This window comes from Coturnix japonica, chromosome 5 (genome assembly GCF_001577835.2).
Source record: "Coturnix japonica isolate 7356 chromosome 5, Coturnix japonica 2.1, whole genome shotgun sequence".
NCBI lineage: Eukaryota > Metazoa > Chordata > Aves > Galliformes > Phasianidae > Coturnix > Coturnix japonica.
In genome coordinates, this window is record NC_029520.1 from 51340287 (window position 1) to 51350124 (window position 9838).

The window sequence follows — 9838 nt, forward strand, 5'->3', positions numbered from 1 at the left end:
TGAATGGTTGGAATGTCTTCAATCGGACTTAAGGTGTTGTAGTAGACCTGCCCAGAAGTTCACTGGGGCAGGAGATGGACTTGTTTAGTGATTTTATCATTATTATTTAATATAGAATGACTCAGAAACTGCTTATAGCAGTTGGGTAGAATGAATGTGTAACTAAGATCTGAGAGAGAAGTTCACCCCGTACAGATACCATTTAGCAAAGCTCACGAGTGTTGGAGGACAGCCCTGCATTGAAAATGACAGTGAAATAAAATAACAATACCAGCATTGATCACAGATGGCTGAACAAGTGCTCCATGATCCCTGTCCCAACCCATTCCCACCATGCCTGCTGACCACATCCCTCACTTAAAGCATTATATTCAGTATGGAGGATAAAAGTGGACCCAGAGGGGAAGCATGCAGTGAAATCTGTGTTATAATCCTATTCTGATTCTTGTTGTGATTGAGGGCTGTGTAAACCTGCAAGCTGCTTTTGAAGCTCTTTTGGTACTATCTTGATCTAACGTAATAAAACCACTTAACCCCCAAATTATATTTCATATGTTAAGCAGTTAATTGCAGAACTATTGTTAGCTTTTAATTAGCCTTTCTGAGCAAAGACGATCTGGAGGAGCCTGTGGTTTCAGCCCTTTGTGCAGTGCTTATTAGTGCCCATGATGGAATTTCTGACCTTATCACTGTAGGTGACCATAGGGCTAATCACAGTCACAAGGAATAGAGGCATTTCAAGTGTCCTTGGAGCCCACCTATGTATGGAGACAGGCAAGATGCTCTCATTCACCTGCACTCCTGTGCCTGTGTGGGTCTGTGTCCTGGTCTTGCTGCCCAGTTGAGCTGCTGTGGTTTTCCTGTATGAATCTCACGTTTAAATTTAATTTAACTTGTGCTCACGCTGCCTGTTATCTTCTGGTGTTTTATTACTGCAGAAATGGCACTTAGCTGTCCATTGCTTGTTGTCAACAAAGCTAAACTAAAGATGAACAAAGCTGAACTGAAGATGAAAGTGCACAAAACGATCCTGTTGAAAAACAGGGTTTGTGTTGTTAATCTTGCTCAGGTACCACCTCCTCTCTTCACTTGTGCTGGGATTCGCTTTGAGGTATCAGGCTGTAATGTGTCCTCAATTTGCTGTGACCAATGATAGTAATTTGCCATTTGTACGTGGGATCTCTCTCAGATATGGCTTCCAGCATGAGCCACGTCAATGCAGCAGTGAAGTTTAGCAGCTGAACAAAGCCAAACTGGAGTAAAGCCAGTATGGAACTGCTGCACAAGTGCTCCTCTGTGGCTTTTGCCTTATGTGCATGGGATTGAGGCTGTCCCACATTAAGATGGGATGACACTGTACTGGCTAACTCGTATCCAAGGACAAAGTAGAGGTGACTGGCTATCTTGACAGTGACTGGCTTTGCAGATAGGGGCATTTTGTGCAGTTACTGGGAACAACTTGGTTGGTATGTGTTCAGTGAACCAGTTAGTTACACAGTGCTCTATTTAATAATAATGTTTAAATCCTCGGATGTAAACAGCTCTTTCTGCTGAAGAGTGCTGTGAGTCTCATCCTCACTTATACTGACTGGTACAGGGAGCCATGGTTCCTTGCCCTTCTGCTGGGAGCAGGCTAGACCTTGCATGGGGCCCCTTTTCTCTGTGCTATACGGTATCTGGTTTGCTGGTTGTGGGTTTATCCAATCGACTTTGTGATTTCAGGGATTTCCTAAACAAACAACCAAACCATCAATATTGCTCTAACAGAGCGTTGGTGTTTATCTACACTTTGTTTTTGCAGGAGCACAGATTGGAATTACTGACTTTAAATGAAACACCGCCAGGCGCTCGTGGTTTGTGTGATGGGCTCAGGGTGCACTGCTGCTGTCAGCCCCTTTGTAGAGTGGGCTGTCTTTGGTGTAGTGGTGTGCTGAGCTGTCTGCCTGTACAGCACATCACATCACAACTGCTTGAGTTGCATGAATATGAATGCGTGTGTCATTTTCTTCTGAATGCTGATGAAGAGGCAAACCATTTTCTACACGAAGGGAACAGAGTATTCAGAAAGCATAAGGCATGTTGTCCATTAGGGCAGATACCTGCTCCAGGGGCGATATTCTGAACCTTCTAGTTGGTGGTCAGGCTTCCCACTGAATGTGAGCGTAAAACAGAGCCTGTCAGTGCACTGCTGGGATACAAGCATTCTTATTTATTTATTTATTTAGCATCAGCACTCCTTCCTATAAAGGGAGCTTATATGCAGGAGGGAGGTAGAATCACCAAGGCTGGAAAAGACCTCCAAGATCATCCAGTCCAACCACTCACCTACCACCAGTATTTCCCCACTAAGCCATGTCCCTTGGTACCACATCTCCATGGTTCCTCAACACCTCCGGGGATGGTGATAGAGTAAGAGTGGGGCTGTGGGCTGTGAGGGCCCTTCCCACCCAACCATTCTATGGCTCCATGACACCCTGAGGTGTCCCTACATCCAAGAAGATGTATTCCAGTCCATGTGGAGTGAATATTGTAGTGGTTGCAGGCCAGGAGGCTGAATTCATTACATCAGTTATTGGGATGGCACAGGAAGAGAGCCAGCTACATGCAGCATCCCTTAGCTGGAAACCTGCTCACTTCCCAAAGGCTGGGGTCACCCACCTGTCTGGGCTCCATGTGTTGTTGTTTCTGTCACCAGACACATCTCAGATTTGATCCTGGGTTTTCAGTCAGAGCTGACATCTTGCCAGGGGATTTTAAGTGACTATTCCAGCTTTTCCCTGTTATTTCTGACAATGTATTACAAATAGGAGGTAACCGCTAACAACAGTTTCAGTGGTATCCCCCAAAGCAGAATATCAAGAGGCCTTAAGGGGGATAAACTCCTGGATTCTACTGCTTTCTTCCATTTCCATCGAACAAAATTGCCCTGATCTGGTAAGCATTTCAGGTGGGCAGGTTCCTCCAGGCAGTATAGGCACAGCCAGGAATTGCACTAGAAAGAGATGAGGAATGTGTGTGTTATTAGAATACAGAAATATGCAATTACGTCTTGATTGCAGCTCAGGGATTACATCTTTTTAATGAAGTGAAGCAACAAAACTGAGGTGAAAAAAAAAAAACAAGTTACAGAAGTGAAAATGTAATATATATGATAATATGCATAAATCTATTAGAAAAAGTAAAGCGGAATTAATTATGTTCCTGTATCTGGGGTAAAGGGGGTAGAAAAAAAAAAGTAAAGAATTGGGGAATAAAAAATTCATATAGTAATCAGAATTTTGCATATCAAAATTAGAGAAGGTGCTTTCTGATAAGTTCCAGAATCCTTTCTAACTGAGGGCTGTGATGGCAGAAGGGCGCGTTAATTACGCACCGGCGCCTCAAGGTGTGAAACCAACGCACCAGCCTGCAAAGAGGATTAAAAAAGAGAATGCAGGAAAGCACAGCAGCGCGTTACTTATTTATGGTTGTAATTAATGGCAGCATATAGTTCTCTGTGAGCTGTGAGTAAGAAATGCTTTCCCCACAGTACATCCACAGGTACTTAATGAGATGCTTGAGTGCGTGAGCCAGGCGCCAGCATGTGGTTTGATATGTGCTGCCCATCCTGTCCAAGAAGTGGTTGGAGAGGGAGGAATTTCAGGGTGGATGTTAGGAAAAACTTCAGAAAGAATCATAGAATGGCTTGGGTTTGGATCATTCCCACCCCCTGCCACAGGCGGGGCCACCAACCTCCAGATCTGGTACTAGAACAGGTTGCCCAGGGGTCCTGTCTGTCTGGAGCATCAAAGGGTCTGTTCTTTAGATGCTAACTAAATTGTTGAAGCCTTTTGGTATCAATACCACTCACATTGTGAAACAAATAACTGCGGTTATGATATTGTTGGTTTGTTTAGAAGTAGGGATTAGTATGTTATTTTAGGAGTGGTGATGGGCTGGAATGGGCTGCACAGGGAGGTGGTGGAGTCACCGTACCTGGAGGTGTTCAGAAGCCATGGAGATGTGGTACCGAGGGACATGGCCTAGTGGGGAAGGACTGGTGGTAGGTGGGCGGTTGGACTTGATGATCTTGAAGGTCTTTTCCAATCTTAGTGATTCTGATTCCACGTTTTTATGGGGGAAGAGAATGTAATTCTGTCCTGGACAATTTGTTATGAGTAACAGTAGAGGGCAGTGACTGTTTATGTTGGAATGTATCCTGGTATATAAAGGGTAAGAGTGGAAGCGTCTCCCAGCTGCTCCTTTACACGCTGTGAGTCCAGGAAAGGCTGCTGTGGAGATGTGGCACTGAGTGATGTGGTCATTGGGCACGGTGAGGTGGGGATCTTGGATATCCTCCTCTCCTCCCATGAGATGGGCAGGACCCCCCTGCTGCCTTCAGGGGGCACCTTCACAGCCACCAGCTCCACTGCCAATGCTGCTGAAGGAGAGGAGTGAGATGAGATAAAAGAGAAAAATTAAACCGTTTATAAAAGTTGCATCAAAGTGCTGTTTGTAATGCTGAGGGGATGCTCTCTTACCTTGACACACACTTCATTCATGAACCAGACTAAGTTATTTCTCAGCATTATTTCTGACAGATGTTGTCAGCAGCTTCAACAGACAAGCTCGTGATTTGCTTGCTTCTGTGACTGATCAAAATACTAAATATGGGTGTTCACGTGCCTGATGTCATCCTGAAGTTTTGTGCATGTAATTTAAGATTGACTGAGTTGAAAAAAGTAATGAATAGTAATATTAATCGTGTGGTTCCTTCCCTGTTCAGAACACGAAGCTTCTCAGTCTTTATAGACTATAAAATACTGCTGAACTGTGAACAAAAAGCTCAGGATCAAGTAAGTGCAGCAGGAGCCCTTTGAGTGATTATGAAGCTAAAGCTGACTGTTAACATCATTAAGTTTAGTCTGGAGCTGATTAATATCCTAGGGATGGGGATCATTGTGGGTGCATTTCTGCTTACCCTTTGGGAAGGTCAGCAGGATGAACAAACTCTGCTGCTCTGTGTGGAGATCACTGTTATCTTTGTTTTATGCTGCAGTTCCAGTGAAATACACTGTGTGGCTTAAAAAGAGAATGAGGGGAGTGTGTGATCACAATTGAAAACATAAACAAAAGATGATTAAAGAGACAAGCCAAGCCCAACCTGGGGGCCAGAGCATGGGGTCCTTATACAGGAGCCAGGCTGAGCAGGTCCCAGCAGCCTGTGCTCACTAACAGCTCTGATACAGACATTGATGGGAGTTAATAATCTTGTAATGAGCCTGAGCCGTGCTTTGCAGTGCACCTGGGATCATGTGTCAGTGACTGGTTGAGGACTCAGGGCCTAAAGACTGTATGGGAATGTTTGTAAGACCCCAAAATGGGCATGGTGGGTGTGGTGGTGATGGGTCAATGGTTGGATAAAGTGATCTCAGTGGTCACCAACCACAGTGATTCTAATGGAGTCTGTGAAAAGTGAGAAATTCTTGGCTGTGTTGAACCAAATCATGATGCCCAGCACGGCCCTGAGTAAATAGGGCATGACCTGAATCATGCAGGTCTAATTTAGTAGGGATTGTGCTTCACTGGCACCTTCACCTGGCTTTTTCTTGGAGGCACTGCCCATCCTGCCCCAGTTTGTGTCAGCAGGGCACTGAGGTTCCACAGGCAGCTTTTATTTTGGGGTGGGAGTACAAAAGGAGTTCCACTCTCAGATATCTTTTCTGAACCTGGCATCCAGATAGCACAAATAGAGGGATAAAGATGATTGACTCTCTCATATGATCTTATATAGATATGTCAGAGTCCACTCAGTACGTATACTGATAGACATATGCTAAGTTTACCAACAAAAAGCATTCTGATATTAGCTAGCAAAGTACACAGCTATTTTCTGATTCCTTTCCTATGGAATCATTGAGGTTGAAGGGGACCCTTTGTGATGCTCTAGTCCCATTCCCTGGTTAATTTGCCCAGGGCTGTGAGCAGCCACACCTGGCAGTGCTGACTTTATTCCTGTTGGCATCCTGAGCCTGTTTCTGGTACTGGTTCCCAAGGGATGTCCTGTGCGATGTTTATTCTTCCCCATGCTGTTATCTATCTGGTAAGAAAGCAGGTAGCAGCTGTCAGGCCAAGTTTGCCTTGGTTTCCAGAAGCTGAAATCAGAACTTTCTCATTCATCTCATTTCTCATTTGATTAAAATTGATGCATATGTATATGTTCTTTCCTAAATATTTTATGGGAAAAAGTCATGTTTTCTTAATACTTGTATTAGTAACTAATATTGACATGATGGTTACTTCTCAGAAAGGGTGGTCAGGCACTGGAATGGGCTGCCCAGGGAGGTGGTGGAGTCACCGACCCTGGGGATGTTCAAGGAATGTTTGGATGTTGTGGTGAGGGACATGGCTTAGTGGGAGCTATTGGTAATAGGTGAACTGTTGGACTGGATGATCTTTTAGGTCTTTTCCAGCCTTGGTGATTCTTGGTGGCATTTTCAGCTATAGATGCTTCACAGCAGGAATTCTCAGCCCTTCTTGGACTGGGCTCAGAAAAACTGAACACAAAACCAAGGTGTCATACCAAGGCTGGACTTCTCAGTGCCTCGACAGTCTAAAAGACTTGAAAAGCAGGCACAAGGTTTTGCTGGTTTTGAACGACTGCAGACAGTTCTGTTAAACACATCTCACAGTTCTGCAAGGCTGGCTTTTATTCTTTGTGCTTCCAGACTTCCATGTAAAGACTAGTTCCAGCACAAGAGATAGCAAGAAATTGCTCCTTAAAGAAGAAGAGATAAAGCAAGATAAAGAACTTCAAAGCAGATACCATTACAGCTAATCTAGAAAGAAACAAGAAATTACCAGGAAATATCCTGTATTAAAATCTGGTTACATTGTCCAGCGAGAACACGTTTATCTTATCAACAATGGGGCTGGGCGATTTCCCAGTTAATGCAAGTGAAATAGCCAACAAAGGATAGGGGCTTTAATAGGCAGACTTGTTGCTTCATACTTTCAGATCTCTCCATGGGTTTTGGAGTTGATTGTAAAATGTATAAAGCTAAAAGTTTTATGTCACTGCAGGAAACTTTTTAAAATGCTTTCCATCTTCAAAGGAAATCTGGAAGTTCAATAGAAGTTTAAAGATGACACGTTCTCATTAGGAATTGGCCTCAAAGTCTGCCTTTCATCAATAGTTTAGGACTCTTTGTCTAATAAGAAACCTTTAATAGGTAAATCTCCATACATTGTAGTTGGAGTGGAATGGGGAAATTAATCTAAGAACTTATCAAAAGCCCTTTGGATGTTGGGACGGCTGGTACAACTGTAAAGCTCTTTTTCTCTCTCTTTTTCAGTCTGTAGTTCTCAGAGTCCTGAAGCTGGCACTTGCTTGTGCAGGTGATCCTCCAGACATAGATCTGTGGACTGATCTCCCTAAGTGCAGCACCAGAGTAGTCTGAGTTTTATGGAAATCAGCAGCATATATTAAAGGCAAACTGTAATGTCAGCTTCCTTATGACTGTTTTTGAGAGTGAATAGTGACTAGACAAGGGGGAATGGTTTTAAACTGAGACAGGGGAGGTTTAGGTTGGATCTGAGGAGGAAGTTTTTCACCCAGAGGGTGGTGACGCACTGGAACAGGTTGCCCAAGGAGGCTGTGGATGCCCCATCCCTGCAGGCATTCAAGGCCAGGCTGGATGTGGCTCTGGGCAGCCTGGGCTGCTGGTTGGTGACCCTGCACACAGCAGGGGGTTGGGGCTGGATGAGCACTGTCGGCCTTTGCAGCCCAGGCCATTCTGTGATTCACTCAGTCGTTCTGGGGACTGTCCATCACCTGTGATAGTGCTGAGGCCAAGCTGCACCAGCAGAGCTTTGGCTTTATCTGTGATGCATAACAGCAAAGGTTTCCACCAACTTGTGTTGTGTACTCAGTGGAGTGTGATGGAAAAGAAATCTTGCCTTTGTTGTTCACACACTGATAGGCAATGGAGTGACTGCTGTTGGATACACCAGCTGTGAGTGAGACAGGGACAAGAGGGCTTTGATTTTAATTGTATGCTGGAAAATTCTGCTATGACTTTTCTAAAGGGAACCTAAGCCATTCTGTACTCCTGTGACTGCTTGTCTTGTTTCCAGCTAGCAGAGCAAAGGGCTGTTCTTCCTCCCTTCACAGGCAGGATGTGCTGCCTCTGCCCAGCTGCTCTCTGCAAGGATGCGGCACTGCTTGTAGCCTGCAGTTTCCTCAGCCTTTGGTGGCATGCACCAAAACCTGACCTCTGTGTGGGTTCCCTTTGCTTTGCTCTGCTCCTGGCTACCTCAGCCCCAGCTCAGACAGGAAATCTGAAGTCAGAAGGAAAGTTTTCTTCCCTCTTTTCCTTTTTTTCCCCCAAGCAAAAGATATGTGGGGACTTTGAGTCTTGTGCTCCTGGATTCAGTGCTCAGATAGTGCTTGTATTGCTTGCAAACACATGCCTTGATAGATTTTAGTGCCTGTTTGCCATGATAGCACTGGTAGCACATGCTTTTTGGCAGTGCTGATACATGCCTCTCTCAGCAGCCAACCTGTATGTTTCTCCATTTCCCTTCCTGTCCCAAAGCATGAGCCCATTGCATCTACCTGCCAGCACTGATCACTTTTCCATCTAAGCAGGCACCTCTACAACCCTCATTCTGCACACAGCTTTCACACCTGCTGTTAAAGGGAGTATTTCTGCTAGCTGGAACTGAATTGGAGTTTTCTTGGCCTTACAGTTATCGCCCTGCATTCCTTCAGCGAGGTCTGCGTTTGTTTTGCAACATTTCTGATAGTATCATGGAAGTGTCAGTGACCTTTACAAAACACTTTCCTCCTTTTAATTAAGGCAGTGAATTGCTAATATGGCTTCTGCACATTTACAATGACAATAAACAAAATAGCGGTAAAGAATAGCGAGGAGGAACCACGGACTTCACAAAGTTGCTGCACTTCCATCTCTTCAGGCAAAGTCAGCTCGATCCTGCAGCTGTTTTGAAGGTTTATGGCGCAGTGGTTTTGTTTTCCATATTTCTGGGTCTGTGTATTTGTATTTCAACGTAGTTCATGGGGGTGGTTTTGTTTCCCATGTCTGTTTGCTTTGATTCATTTTCATTGACACCGACACCAATCCGCTGTCACTCAAGCTAATGCCCAACTGGGGGTGCAGAGGAAGATCAGATTCCCCAGATTTAGCTGTTGTTTTGAATAAATTCGCATCTCTTTGAATTATTCAACCAACTTGAATCGTGTTGGAAGACTTCAGATGAGACTCCTACAAATGAATTATGAATAGCGTTTTTGTTTTGTACCGGCTTCCTCGATTTTTTTTCTCAGATTTCCATTTCTCAGTCATCCTTATGATCAAGTGCTTCAGAGCGTATGGATGGGTCTGATAGGGAAGGCATGTTTCTGCAATCAGCACAGCTGAGAAATTCTGCCTTGGTCTGATTTGTGTCTCCTCATTTCCAGAGGGCATCACTGGACATCACCCCCACAAAGGGTGTCAGGGATGGCTGCTGGGATCCTGCCACTGCATTGAAAATCACAGAGGGTCAGATGTGACCTGTGCATTGTGACAGCTGAGGGTAGTTGCTCACAAAGGATATGTTTCTGAGCTATGAGAAATGGAGCAAAGCAGTCAATGTTGGCTGCAGACCTGGTGTTTTTCCAGGCAGTGGGATTTTCCTCATAGAATCTTTCAAGTTGGAAGGAACCCTTAAAGGCCATCTGGTCCCACTCCCCTGCGACACCCACAGCTCCTTCAGGTGCTCAGAGATCCTTCCAGCCTGGCCTTAAATGTCTCAAGGATGGGGATCCACCACATCTTTGGGCAACCCTTAGTAC